This window comes from Elephas maximus, chromosome 16 (assembly GCF_024166365.1).
Source record: "Elephas maximus indicus isolate mEleMax1 chromosome 16, mEleMax1 primary haplotype, whole genome shotgun sequence".
In the NCBI taxonomy this organism is placed as follows: domain Eukaryota; kingdom Metazoa; phylum Chordata; class Mammalia; order Proboscidea; family Elephantidae; genus Elephas; species Elephas maximus.
In genome coordinates this window covers 33,590,481-33,606,262 of record NC_064834.1, presented here as the reverse complement: position 1 = coordinate 33,606,262, position 15,782 = coordinate 33,590,481, and the positions used below count along the sequence as shown (strand labels likewise).

The 15,782-nt window shown below is 35.7% G+C and overlaps 1 protein-coding gene across 1 annotated transcript in view; it reads right to left on the bottom strand.

Moving 5' to 3' along the window:
* The window catches only part of PCDH15 (protocadherin related 15), a 999,309-nt gene that overhangs the window by 834,435 nt on the left and 149,092 nt on the right, over positions 1-15,782 (bottom strand). The window lies entirely within an intron of this gene.

Here is a 15,782-nt window from a genome sequence, read left to right as displayed (position 1 = left end):
TCTATGGGGTCACTGAAAGTTGGAATCAACTTGATGGCAACATGTTTGGTTTGGTTTTGGTTTATTATCATTATTACACCCACTCGCTGGATAAGGATCTCCAGTGGTACAATGGTTAAGTGCTTGGCTGCTAACTGAAAGGTCAGCAGTTTGATGCAGGAGAAAGATGTGGCAGTCTGCTTCCTGAAGATTTACAGCTTTGCAAACCCTATGGGGCAGTTCTACCCTGTCTTGTAGGGTTGCTGTGAGTTGGAATCTACTCAATGGTGATGAGTTTTTGGATTATTGCTATTATTTATTTTTAAGATAGAGAAGATATTTCCCTGTTTGGCTCATTTGTTTTATATAATAGCATCTACCTCATAAAGTTTTTGTTTAAAGATTAACTGGCAGCTTTACGGTTCTGTCGGTGGTGTTTTTAGGTGCTGTGGAGTCAATTTTCAATTCATAGTGACCCTATATAACAGAGCAGAACTGCTTCATAGGGTTTTCTAGGCTGTAATCTTTATGGAAGCGGATTGCCACAACTTTTTCTCACAGAGCCATTGCTAGGTTCAAACCTCCAAACTTTCAGTTACCAGCCAAGAGCTTAGCTGTTGTGCCACAAGGGCTCCTTGATTTATGGATCTAAGAAGACAAAAAACTGAAGATGATAACCTACCAAAATGAGCCCTGGCAATATTCTAGCCTATCAGTTGGGACCCACTAGAGATACATGCTATGAGTGTGGGGAAACCTGAGTTATACACCAGTGGACAACCTAATGTATTATCTGAATCCCTCTAACTTTTAATAATAAAATAAAGTAAGTGCTCCCTGAAAGAAGATTATGTCTATCAGGAAGCTCCTCTACAATATTACATACATGATATCTGGCACTCCATGAATAATTTCCAGATATACCTAGAAAAAAGTCCTAGAAAGAAACAGGCACTATAAACAGACCCAGGTATCAGAGTTATCATACATAGATGAAAATATGTGTGCTTAGTAAGTACAAGAAAATAAATGAAAGTATGTAAAATTGCACACACAGAAAAAACTGGAATCTATAAAATTTATATCTAAAATTAAGGAGACAAGTCAGAAGAGAGGATTGATATTAATACAGGACATATTCAAATACTAATAAAATTATACTTTCTAAATAACCCTCTTACATATTTTTCAGTCACTTATTAATACACATGCTAGTTACAAAAGTGATCTCACGGATATCTTTATCCAAGAACTTTTATCTTTAACTTTTCAACTCTATTTTGAACTGTCTTGGAAAAAAGATAAATTTGGTTACACTGATTTTTCAGCAGGGAAATATAAAACACCAAAGAACCATAGGGAAAATTGTTGTTTCTAGGTGCCATCATGTAGATTCCAACTTACGGTGGACTCACATGACAGAAGAGAACTGCCCCATAGGATTTTCTAGACTGTAACCTTTGCTCCTGTCTTTTCTCCCACAGAGCAGCTGGATGGGTTTGAACTGCCGACTTTTCGGATAGCAACAGAGTACTCAACTGCTGCACCACCAGGTCTCCTTACAGGGAAAATTAAGCCCCTCTAATTACATAATTAAAATTATATAATGTGGAATGTAGTTATAAATTAAGAAAAGAATCCAAAAATCAGGGAGTTGGTTTGACAAGCAAAAAAAAAAAAAAACCCTATTATATCGAAAGGAAATGAAATTTAATAATTAATAATGAAAATAATAAAAACCATTATTCAATTTGGAATTTTGCTTGTAAAACTGGAATAAAATTCTGAGCTGTAATTGAATGAATCCAGGAGATAAGAATTCAGAGTTGAAATAGAATTTAAAAACTATCCAGAAGTTGCTTTATTTAATATATGTGGTAAAAAGCAATATCCATCCAGAAACTAATTATGTGACCATGAATCTACTTTTCTTTTTGCTTAACGCCAAGAATTATGGAAATAAGGAAACAAAGACACAAATAAGGAAAGGGGAAAATAAAGGGAGGGAATAAATGAGAGGATGGGGAAGGAAGGCAGACAAGGGGAACACATTTTAGGTAACTGAGGGCTGTGTTTGCTGTGGTATGAATCAGCTTTGAAATAAGATACACCTGAATTTGTATCTTGTATCGTTCACCTAGTAATCAGTGATAATTTAGTCTCTATAAGCCTCAGGATCTTCTAAGTTTGTAATGAGGATTGAAGTTAACAGATGTGAAGAGTGTAATAAAAAGCTTTGAAAATAGAATTTTTTTATATCATTTAAAACTCCTGTTATTATTATACCTGTATCTAGTATAATGCCAGGCAGAACACAGAAGATAAGTATATGTCTGTTGAATAAATGATTTAATGATTAATGAATAATTGGTTTACTAGGATACAAAGTAAATATCTGACAATTAAAGTATTAGTAAAATTTAAAGTTAGTGAGAATCCATGGTTCCTAAGTGATTTTAGTAATGAAACATTAATTTTGTAGTCAATAACAATATTATTTTCATATTCCATTTTTTACTTGTATATATCAGTATACAATTTAATATATTCATACATATATACATAAACCAAAAAGACCAAACCCATTGCTGTCAAGTTGATTCTGACTCATAGCAAGCCGATAGGACAGAGTAGAACTTCCCCATAGAGTTTCCAAGGAACACCTGGTAGATTCGAACTGTTGACGTTTTGGTTAGCAGCTGTAGCACTTAACCACTATGTCACCAAGGTTTCCATATATATGTATATATAAAAAATACAGACATGAATATATATGTACTATTTCTTTTATGGAACTAGTCTGGTATAATATTTCTTAATAATAAGTAAATTTTGCTTGTAAACATATTAACCTGTTATTTAACTAGAGCTTTAAATATATGGGCAACTATTTTGGGGAACATTAAAAATATATTTATTTTTTCTTTAATAAATTAATTCTAAATTATAGATTAAATTATTAATTGCCACATCTATCCATCCTATTTACCAAATTATTTTGCTTTCCTAGGTATAAATGGGTGATTTACATTTTCACAGCTTAATAAAATCCTTTCAAGGAGGATGTGAGTTGCAAAAGTAGAGATTAGTTTTTGCCTGAAAATCACCATGTTCTTTTAACATGTGGAGAACTGGGCATTGTGTGGATCCTGGATAAATGTTTTCCTTTTATTTTTTTTTTTTATCTATTTGTTATTTTTTTCTGGCCATTTTTCACACTAAATGTATGCCATTACTCACCTTACTTTGGCTCAGAAACCCCAAAACAAACTAGTTGGCATATCAAAAGCAACGGATACGTGGGTTCTTTCTGTGGAGATGGAATTGCTTTGCATGAAATTAGGTGTATTTCTTTTCCTACTACAATTAGCAATAGAAACAGCTGTTCTTCCTGAGAGGACTTCACAAACTGACGACCAGTGTATTAGAACAAAGAAACGAGAAACTCCCATTGGCAAGTTCAGGATGGCTCATTTTTTTGCCACCTCCAGAGCATATTGCTGGGTAAGCACAAATAATCATCTCTTTTAGGAGGCTGTGTTTTGCAAAAACTACTGATTATGGAAAACTGAGGGCTTTTGCTTTGCTTTGTTTTGTCTTTGCGAAGACCAACCTCTGTCTTTGGGAATCCTTTTCACGCAATTCTGAAAATGGCGAGGCAAAAGGAGAAAGAACGAAAAGTTGGAAGGAAATGTAACACAAAGTCCTAGAATTCTACATAAATTAACTGTCCTTTGTGGGGAAAAGAAAGTGTCAAATCCTGGCAAAGAAACCAACCAATCTAAAACGATAAAAACAGAAGACATGTGAGAAGAAATTCTTAATCTTTTATTTCATTATTGTATTTCAGTGGCACTTAGCAACACATTTTTATGAGAACATTTGCTATCCATTTTCCTCACAGATAGTGCTTCAGGCAACTGAAATCAACTTTGATTAATTATTATTGTTTATAATCTGTACTCTAGGTTTGAAATGCCATAATGCATGTCTAAAAGAATAAAATTGGGGATTTGATATTTGTGCAGTTTTCTCACAAAGGAGCAATTATGAATCTCTTAAAATTAAAATGATTTATATTTCTCTCCATGTATTGGAAAAAGAGATTTTATAAATGAATATATATATATAGTTTCCTGATTTAAAAGAAATATTCAGAGATTAAGATCTTAAAACACTCATTTACAAAATCTAAATTTACTTACTTAGCAAGTATTTATTGATATACTTGTGAGTATGAAAAGTTCCCACACAGATAAGGTGATGAGACTTAGACTGAATTTTGTCTAGGTGTGAGAATGGATGTATGTGGCTATGTTGGCAAGGCTGAACACTGGCAGACTCACGAAAAAGGGACAATGTAAACTGTCCTGTCCAAGAGGTCAAACCAGGAACAAGAACTGCATCCAAGTTGAAGATCCTGCTGTAAAGGACAGGCACAAAAAGCAAGCAATTTCATGAGTCCAGCTATGGAGACATTGGCTAAAACCGCTGAAAAAATAATTTTTAATAGAAGGCTGACAGCCAAGTTCACAGGTAAAAGAAGTAGTCCTTAAACACAAACTTCCAGCTGGGAGAGTGAACTCCATTAAAACACTCACGTATAAAAATAAATAATACACAGTTCTTATTTTCAAGGTTCTCAAAAAAAAAAAAGTCTAGTTAGGGAAACAAATGAGTAAAAACATTATTTTTTTATTAAAAAAACAAACAAAAAAGAGTAGCTGCTGAGGCTGCTTATGTACAACCAAACACCTCATGGACTTTGGTTCCTTAGTTTGGAGGTTTAGGGTCATGGTTTCATGGGACATCCCAATTAATAGGCATAATAAAGTGTTTAGTGCTTGTGTTCTACCTCCTAGTTCTTCACGTAGTGCCTGGGGTCTTAAAAGCTTGCAAGCGGCCATCCAAGGCACAACAAGTGATCTCTATTCACCTGGAGCAACAGAGGTAGAAAGAGAGTCAGGAACAGGGGGAGGATATGGAATGTGTGGCTAATTGCTTCGTGAACAAATGCCTCCTTTGCCATGAGACCACGAGAACTAGATGGTGCCCAATTACCATTACTGAACGTTTTGATCAAAGATTCCATAGAAGAATCCTGATCAAAAAGGGAAAAACGCAGAATAGAGTTTCATATGCTCATGAATTCTAGACTTTATGGAGCCATGAAGGGTGGATGAACCCCTGAAACTATTGCTCTGAGATAATCTTTAAACCTTAAATGAAAAATATCCCCTGAAGTCCTCTTAAATCCAAACAATAGTTTAGCTTAAGCAACAAAAAAGATCTGCTTTAAACATTATGCTCTTTTAAGAACTATCTGTATGGGATCAAACTGACAACAGCAACTAAAAGATTAGATAGGAACCTTAGAGGGCTGTGGGTTTATGTTAATGAGGGAAGAAAAATGTAGAAAAGGAGGGTGAGAATGGTTGCAAAACTCAAAGAATGTAATCAATGTCACTAAATGGTAGAAACATCGAATTGGTGTATGTTTTGCTGTGTATATTCTCAACAATAACAAAATGAAGTTTAGGAAAAAAAAAAAAAAGAATGAGAAAGGATTGTTGATAAAATTCGATAAACCTATTCTGACATAAGCTTTTCATTTATTTTAGATGCATCTTCCCAAATAGCTTTTTATATTAAACCTGTTCAAAATAATTTTGAAACCTCAAATCTGAAAGGATAGTCAACAGATACTTAAGAAATACATTTCAGAAGTGCTAGTAAGGATATTCCTTCTCCCTCTTTTCTTTTTTTTTTTTTAGTTGCATACAATGACATTTAGCAATAGAATCCAATTGATAAGTAGTATTTGCTAAAGCATCGTTAAACTTGGCATACATGAGAAGAGAGTCCATTTTGAGAATCTATGAAGTTAGACTATCATTTTGACCTCTTGTATATACTTTTGAAATTCACTTATACTCCTATACATCTTTGAATAAAGTAAGTGTATCATATACTTAAAAAAAAAAATACATACACTTGGTCTTTGTTAGAGCAATGTATCTTCTAAGTGGTATAGATCCACAAAAGGTTCTGCTTGCAATTAGGGCATGTAAATCACAAAAAGATATAATCTTGGATGAAATTCAGTTATTTTCAAATTTTATTGAATATATTTTTCATATTCTAAGTTATTGCTTTTTTTTTTTTAAATCCACCCACTATTTGTTTACCCTAGGAAAATACATTAGCAATATTTAAATTGCAGCACTTCCTATCACAATACATTTTTCCAAGGCCAGAAAGAATTATTCCTAGTTAGCATCTCCCTGAATCTCCCTATCTTAGAGGACACAGCTGAATGCCTTCTGTTTTCAAGGTATTTCTTATAAGTTTCCGGTTACTTTTATTAGCAGTTCTATCATCGGCTAGTTGTTATTTCCAATAATGATGGGATAGGGCCAATAAAAGATCTAGAATCACAGATTTCTTTCCTGTAACATTTGCATAATGTATCTTCTAAGATTAGCACGGGCATTTTACTAGACTACTTATAAGGAATTTTCAGTAAATAGAAGCTGCTTTTCTTAAGATTTTAAGTATGTAAGTTATCCTATGTGTGTGTGTGTGTATATATATGTATACATATGTACATATACACACACATATACATACACGCATTGCATGTGCCAGCTCATATTCAGTGTACTGGACAATATTGCTTTTAGATTTCTTTATCTGAGAATACATCTCACTTTATATTATATATATATATATATATATATATATATATATATATATATAATTGCTAGGAAATGAAGCAGTTGACAATATGCAACAAACAGAAATGCATCATGATTGCCTTCAAAAGTCACTTTCCTAGGAATTGCTGTCAAACCACATTTAAGCTGGAAGGATAAGGAGATTGCTGCAATTAGGTTTAATGGATCCAGTGAGCAATCACTAATGAGATACACATTGCATGTGCCAGCTCATAACCAAGGCACTGGACAATATTTCTTCTAGGTTTCTTTATCTGAGAATATATCTCACTTTATATTTTCAAATGAACTCCCATAGAATTGATATTTAAACAGTGCAATTTGACAAAGGTACTAGTTTGAGTTTAAATTTTAGAAATTTGGAGGCTAAATTAAAAACTTGTCTAACTTCACTACCATTGGGAAGGAAATTGGATGGCATATTCTTTAAAATGTTCCTTATGTAATAACAGAAGGAAGCTCTAGCAGTATTTAAATGTATGTATGTGTGACACACTTAAGCACGTGTGCATGTGTTCAAAAATGTACTCTGGGAATTTTTTTCTTTTCCTAAAATGCTATCCCAAATCCTTTCTGTAACAAGTGAAGTTTAATGTCCAGATCAGGTTACCTTTTATTTTACTTTTGTATTGTACTTTAGACGAAAATTTACAGAACAAACTAGCCTCTCATTAAACAATTAGTACACGTATTGTTTTGTGACATTGGTTGCCAATCCCATGGCATGTTAACACTCTCCATTTCTGTACCTTGGATTCCCTATTACCAGCTTTCCTGTCCCCTCCTACCTTCTTGTCCTTGCCCCTGGGTTGGTATGCCCATTTAGTCTCGTTTTCTTTTACGGGCCTGTCTAATCTTTGGCTGAAGCGTGAACCTCAGGAATGACTTCAGTACTGAGCTAAAAGGGTGTCCGGGGGCCATACTCCTGGGGTTTCTCCAGTCTCTGTCAGACCAGTAAGCCTGTGTGTGTATGAGTTAGAATTTTGTTCTACATTTTTCTCCAGCTCTGTTTGGGACCCTCTATTGTGATCCCTGTCAGGGCAGTCAGCGCTGGTAGCTGGATACCATCCAGTTGTGCTGGACTCAGTCTGGTTGAGGCTGTAGAACCTGTGGTCTATCAGTCCTTTGGACTAATCTTTTCCTCGTGTCTTTGGTTTTTGTCATTCTCCCTTGTTCCAGGTGGGATGGGACCAGTGGAGTATGTTAGATGGCTGTTCACAAGCTTTTAAGACCCCAGACGCTACTTACCAAAATAGAGTTTAGAACATTTTCTTTATGAACTATGTTACGCCAATTGAGCTAGATGTTACCCAAGACCATGATCCCCACAGTCCTCAGCCCAGTAATTTGGTCCCTCAGAGAGTTTGGATGTGTCTATGGAGCTTCCATGACCTTGCCTTGGACAAAGTTCCCTTTGCCATCGAGTCGATTCTGACTCATAGCGACCGTACAGGACACAGTAGAATTGCCCCATAGAGTTTCCAAGGTTACCACTTGTGTTTTTCCATCCCCACCCCTCCCCTCCCTTGTAATCATCAAAGATTGTTTCTTTTTGTGTGTAAACCTTTTCATGAGCTTTTATAGCAGTGGTCTCATACAATATTTGTCCTTTTGTGATTGACTTATTTCACTGAGCATAATGCCCTCCAGATTCATCTATGTTGTGAGATGCTTCACAGATTCATCATTGTTCTTTATTGTTGCATAGTATTCCATTATGTGTATGTATCATAGTTTGTCCATTCATCTGTTGATGGGCATCTAGGTTGTTTCCATTTTTTTGCTATTGTGAATAATGCTGCAATGAACACGGGTGTGTATATGTCTATTTGTGTGATGGCTCTTACTTCTCTAGGATGTATTCCTAGGAGTGGAATTGCTGGATCATTATGCTATTTCTATTTCTAGCTTTGTCAGGAAGCTCCATATCTTTTTTCAAAGTGGTCATATCATTTTGGACTTCCACCAGCAGTGCATCCAGGTTACCTTTTTAAAGTAGAACCAGAAGTTAGAAATATAAATAGAAGCTAAAAGAAAAAAAAAAAAAAGAGAGAGAGAGAAAAATCCTTATCATGCTTTCTGGAATTTGGATTAGTTAATGGGGGGGCAGAAAGATAACAAGAGCTGAGCAAGGGGAGAGAGTGAGAGAAAGACAGAGAGAGAAAGAGAGCACAAAAAAAAAGGAAAGAGAAAAATAAAAATAGAGGGGAAGTTTAGGGGAAACCTATGACAAACATTCACCTGCAACATCCCATCATAACTGTTCCTTTCCAGGTCACAAACAAATGCTAATTCAATGTTCAGTTTTCACACCTCATCTCTCTTGATCATACTTAACATAGCTGATCACTTTCTCCCTGAGATGTCTTTTTCATTTGACTTCCAGTAAACTACTATCTCTTGGTTTTCTTCAAATTACCTCTCTTATATGTTAACATTCTTGTTGATTCTTCATCATCTCCCTGGATTTTTAACATCAGTGTTTCATGGTTCAGTTCTATCCGTATTTATTCTTTTGATGAGGGTGGTCATTCAGGCTTTCCTGATGCGTAGGCTAAAAATCTTGGTATCAAACCTTAATCATGTCGGTTATACCTTCAAAATATATCAGTAGATCGACCATTGTTAGCACCTTTATTTTCTGTTTGTAATATTGCAATAACTTTCTTACTGGTCTCCCTCATATTCACTTACTCTTGGCACAGTGATTGACGTGATTGTGTTAAAACTTGACTGAAATCATTTCAGTCTTCTACTTAAAACACTACAATAGATTTACTTAAAATGTTGATGATTGTATTAGTTTTGTTCTTTTTACACATTATCTAAGATTGAATAGCTCTCATCAGTATTCCAATTATTCAGAAAATGCTCTCAATAAACTCAGACCAGCTGAACAGTCTAATTGAGAAGCCCCAAAGGGCAGTACAGGATCCTACAAGAGTAGGGAAGATTAGTAGCATAACTGCGCCGCTGATCTCAGAAGCAGCCTATGTAGTGTGAGCCGCCAGGATTGTATACAAAAGCCCAGAGCAGCTGATAATCAGAGAAGAGGGAGGAAGGTAGGAAAGACATCTGAAGAGAGAATGGATTCAGAGTTTGAGTTTGCTACAAAGACTTTTCTAAACTATGCAGTATTATCTGTGTGTGTATATATATGTATATATATAATATGTATATATAGAGAGAGAGTATTTCACTAAGCACCAACAGGAAAAATACATGTAGTGTATAATATCACCATACCACTGGCATTAATTGAATATTTTGTCTTTATTCATCATTGAGCAGTGAATATGCAGTTGTATGAATATACTATATAAGGAAAATTAGAGTGAAACATTTTCAAGTAGAGGATCTTATTTCCTCAAGGAGAAGACCTTGTTTAAAGCTCATAAAATTTCCAATTTTTATTATAGAGTATGGCTCATTATGGAAATAACAACAAGAGCAGAACAAGCTCAAAATTAGGGAATAGGAGGTACAATATTCACCATGAAGATGGAGTAGAAGTCTGATGCATAGACAATCAATAAAAGGTCAGCACAAAGGACCTCTGAGAAAGAAAGTTGAAGAAAAAGTAGATCAATAATGTTGTTTGCTGAAATACTAGAAAATTATAGGATTTGTCTAAGCAAGTAGTCATTGGAAGCCCTAGTAAATGTAGTTTCAGTAGAAAGAGAAAAAAGAAATTGCAGAGCTTAAGGGAATTGGTGAAGAATTGGTGGTCATAGGTATACAGATTTGCAAGGAAAAGATCCAACTAAAAAAAGCTACTCTACTATGAGTTGTATGAGCCATTGGCAACTCAGAGTCAGCAAGGTTTTTTTTTTTTTTTTTCCCTCAGCTTCAATTTCTATTAAGAACACTTAAAATGAATTCTGCCTTTTTGACTATCAGGACATAAGCATTTTATTTTTCAGTAGTTTGAAATTTTTTAGGTTGGTAGAGCCTTAAAGGAAAGCATCCACCTTACCAAACAGTCATCATTGGTTTTATCTGTATTGCTTAGGCCTTTTTTTTTTTAAGTTAAGTAGACCTTTAGTTTTTTTTCCCTGTCTTTTTAACAGGGCAACTGAGAATATCTGAAGTTATTGATAATCGACAATTCTAAATTGGAAATAACTTCTCCATGTATGTATGTTTCTCTTTCTGCGTGAGTATGTGCGGTGTGTGTATGTGTGTTAGCAGAAAGAGTATCTTCTAGGTACAATAATTAATCTTCTACTTCTCAGAGCTCTAATTTGTTCTCCCCCGTGCTTGTTTGCTCTCTGTCTTCCGAGACATTCAGATAGACTTTATGTGAGCCTATTTTTTTTACATTACTGAAGTATATAAAAGCTATTAAAGAGATTCCGCAAGGCACATGATCAGAGTTTAGAGAAGTAACAGAATTTGTAGTTTGAACTTGCTCATTTGGAAATTGATGCTGAAAAAAGAAAAGACACCTGCTTTCAAATCTTTAAATTAAATCCATTTTGAGGATAAAAGGATCCACAAGATTACTCACTTTCAGGAAAGAGGAGACAAGAAATTCAATTGTGGGTACAACCTCCAAAAAAAAAAAAAAAAACACACAAAGCCAAACTTTCATCAGGGGATGAAATTCGAATTGTTCAGGAAAATTTAATTGATGTCAGCATTGAAAGTAACAATGCTCTTTCGTGTCATCCCATTCTAAAAGTCACACACAGAATATACTCTAGACAATGTACAAAAAATTGTTTGTAAATCTTCAAAAAAACAAAAAAGCAAACTTTCAGGATTTTAGCTCAAACAGGAAAACAATGAAGTTACTCCTGCAAGTGGAATTTATCCTCCTGAATAAAAATAAACCTTACAATGATGTGATAAGTTCAGAACTATACAAGACATCTAAAATATATTAAGATAAAACTAATTTTCATATCAATATATGCTATGTATGTTATTATTTTTGTCTAAAATGTGTATTACTTATATATGTCTATCTGTCTGTCTATCCATCTATCATCTGTTCTATTTCTCTCTCTGTATGCTGCCTTAGTACGTCATATATAATGAGTGATTCGGAAGCCACGGGACAAAGAGTTTCATTGAAATTTACTTAGGTATGTTTCCCAGTAATCATCTTTAATTTGATAACTAAGACCAACTCAAAAGAATCAATTATATTTTACTTGTATAGGGAAAATTAATGCTAACAGGTGGAGGATAATCTTCATCAAGCGTAGAAATGGGGAACTCAAAGAATAAGAAAACCTTAAAAGATATTTAGCACCATCTAGGAGAGTCTTTTAGGAGAGTCAGTGAATGCCCCACAAATAAGAAATTCTCAGTCCGTGATGCAGGGATGGCTCTATCACAGTGGTTTATGTGACACTCTATAATAGCCTGGGAGCATAAACAATTAAGAATGCTTGGTTGCTAACTGAAAGGTCAGAGGTTCAAACTCACAGCAGTTCTGAGGGAGAAAAGACCTGGCAATCTGCTCCTGTAAAGATTACAGCCAAGGAAACCATATGGGGCAGGTCTACCCTGTCATATAGGATCATTATAAGTCAGAATTGTTTTGACAGCACACAGCAATAACAACTATTCTTACAGGGCTATTATGTTTTTAAACTATCTCTTTATGACATCTAATGGGGTCTGTTGGTGCAGTAGTTAAAAACTATGACTGTTAACCAAAAGGTCAGCAGTTCGAATCTACCAACCACTCCTTGGAAACCCTGCGGGGCAGTTCTACTCTGTCCTATAGGACTTCTATGAGTCAACGTTAACTCGATGGCAACAGATTTGCTCTTTGTTCTTTTTTGATTAAGGCTTCTAAGGGGGATGGGGGGAATCTCCTGCCTGGAAGCAGAAGAATTTCAGTTTATTGGGCAGGTACATTTTCTTATAACTATATATCAGCATTGTGATTTATATGTCACTGTCTTCTAAATTTAATTAGTGTAAAACAGTGGCAATCAGCCTCATGACCTCCAGATGCACTGATAAAAATGAAATTTCCACACCTCTACCATTTAACATTAAACCCTAGAACAAAAAAAAAAAAAGAATACAGCTCCTCCTTAAATGATTGATATGTCTACCTCAGCATTAAATGAGGCATGGATTGCATACAAACATTTAAAAAGTTACACCTTCAAGGTGTGTTTATTAATTTGGAGAGAAATGAAACAATATACATACGTGCACACATGAGCACAATGTACTCTTTTACAAATAAGCATACATCTTTATAAATATAATTACAAATAATAACACCCATAAACCCATTGCTGCCAATTCCGACTCACAGTGATCCTATAGGACAGAGTAGAACTGTCCATAGGGTTACCGAGACAGTAAATCTTTACAGAGCCAGACCGCCACATTTTTCTCCTGTGCAGGGGCTGGAGGATTTGCATGGCTGACATTTCAGTTAGCAGCTGAGCACTTAACAACTGTGCCACCAGTGCTACTCACAAATAACAATAAAGAAAATTATTTATTGATCATTGCTCATTTGTCAAACACTGTAATAAACTGTGTAAATATAACTTCCAAAGAATTACTATTATTATTTCTTTCATAATGATAAGGAAAGTATTATCCCTTCACATAGTTGTTCTGGTTGTATGCTATATAAGGATTCCACTGACATTATATATTGGCCTCCAGGCTGAGTTCCTGAGCATCTAAGGAGAACCCCTCCTTAATAAGCTCGTGTTGGTTTTCATAGTATGCACACAATCAGGGAATCGGACACACCAAACATGCACACCACCACCACCACTACGACCACCACATTCAGGTTCACACATACCTTTTCAAAGTTTGTCTAGTAACTTTCTGGCCAATCTTTCTAAAAATGGTATGATACATAGTTTTTTAAAACAAATAATTTAATTTTATGACAGTAATATATAATCAACATGGGGAATTTAGAAAATGAAAAAAAAAACCACAAAAAAGTATTACACCCGTGTCTTAATTATCTAGTGATGCTATAAGAGAAATATCACAAGTGGGTGGCTTTAATAAACAGAAATTTATTTTCTCACAGTTTAGAATGCTAAAAGTCCAAAATCAGTGTACGGGGCCTAGGGAAAGGCTTTTTCTCTCTGTTGGTTCTGGAGGAAGGTCCTTGTCTGAGATTCTGCTACTGGGCAATCTTCTTATGGCTTGGCATGTCTCTTCTCCAGCTCTACTTCTTGCATGTCCTAATCTGCTCTTTTTATATTTTATAAGAGATTGACTCAAAACACACCTTATACTAATTCTGCCTTATTAACATGACAAAAGACAACTCATTTCCAAATGGGATTATAACCACAGGCATTGACGTTAGAATTTACAGCATCTATTTTGGGTGGACACAATTCAATCCATGACATTCCACCCTTTGGCCCCCCAAAATTCATGTCCTTGCCACACGAAAAACACATTCACTCTATCCCATCATCCCAAAAGTCTTAAATCAACTCTTAAGTCCAAAATCTCATCTCTGAATCATCTACATCAAATATGGGCAAGACATTAGGAGTATTCCATCTTGGAGCAAAATTGCTGTTCATCTGTGAACCTGTGAAATCCAGACTACAAGATATCTGTTTCTCAAGTAGATTGGTAGAACAGGAACAAGGTAGACATTTCCTTTGCAAATGGGAGAAATTGGAAGGAAGGAAGGAATAACAAGCACAAAGCAAGTCTATAGCCTAGGAGAACAATTTACATTAGCTTTAAAGGCTTGAAAATAATTCTCTGTTCATCTGAGCAATTGTCCTGGCCACACTCTCTGAATTCTGGGTGGAGGCCCCTCAGCTCTTGGCTTCAGTGCCATCTTCCAGACCCTCTGTGATGACATCTACGTCCCTTGGCTTTAGGTAGCCCGATGCTCCCAGTCTATCTGAGTGGCAATCATACCCCCTTGGCCTGGCAGGCTCATTCTTCTGCCCCTTGGGCATGGCAGCCCTGTCCCCTTAGCTTTGGGTGTTGGCCTCATGCCCTTGGCACACTTTAACACTTGCCCCACACTCTGGAACTGAGTAGGCAAAGATCAGACTCTATGAAACCTAGGAGGCTGTGGCCCCACCCTTTAAGATCCAGGATACTGTGGCCCCACCCCTTGAAACTGAGAAAGTTCTGCTTCCTGTGCTTCCTCCAACAGTTCTGCTAATATCCGAGCTGCTCAAGGGATGGTCCTTTTCTTTTCTTGAAGGAAAACAGGTATAGCTCATTTGGCCTGTTTACTCCCTATAAAATTCCAAGAGGCAGACACTGTCCTTTCCTTTCATTCTTTCTCTGTCCCCTTTAGTCTAAGCTGATGGGTTTTCTGTTGTGGTAGTTGGTTAGATTCATCAGTCACAGGCTTAATTTCTTTAACAAAAGTTTGTATAGCCACGTCCTTGATGAACGTCTAGGACACGTTTCCTTACTTTGTACAACAGAATTTTCTCAATCTTTAAGTTCTGTTTCCAATATGTACAGTTCATTTATTAAGTCCATCTCTTTCCTCTTGCATTTTGCTATAAGTGGCAAGAAGAAACCATGCAGCTCCTTTAAGACCTTGCATAGAAATCTCATTAGCCAGTTATCCAAGTTCATCACTTACAAGTTCTACCTTCCACCAAAAATTTGAACATAATTCAGACAAATTAATTGCCACTGCATAAAAAGCATCACCCTTCCTCTACTGTCCAATCATATGTTCATCATTTTCCTTTAAAGCCTCACCAGAAGCACATTTAGTGTCCACATTTCTAACCACATTCTATTGTCGGTGCCATATGTATCCCCTAAGATGATAGAGACTCTCTCTGTAGCTCTCCTCACTTTCTTCTGAGCCCTCACCAGAAGTGTCCATAATTCTATCAACAATCTCTTCAAGGCAATCTAGACTTTTACTATTAAAAAAAAAATTTACTATTAGACACCTTAAATCTCTTCCAGTCCATACCCATTACCCAATTCCCAAACCACTTCCACATTTTAGCTATTTGTTAGAACAACACCCCCACATCTGACTACCAAATTCTGTCTTAGTTATCTAGTGCTGCTATAACAGAAATACCACAAGTGAATGGCTTTAACGGAAAT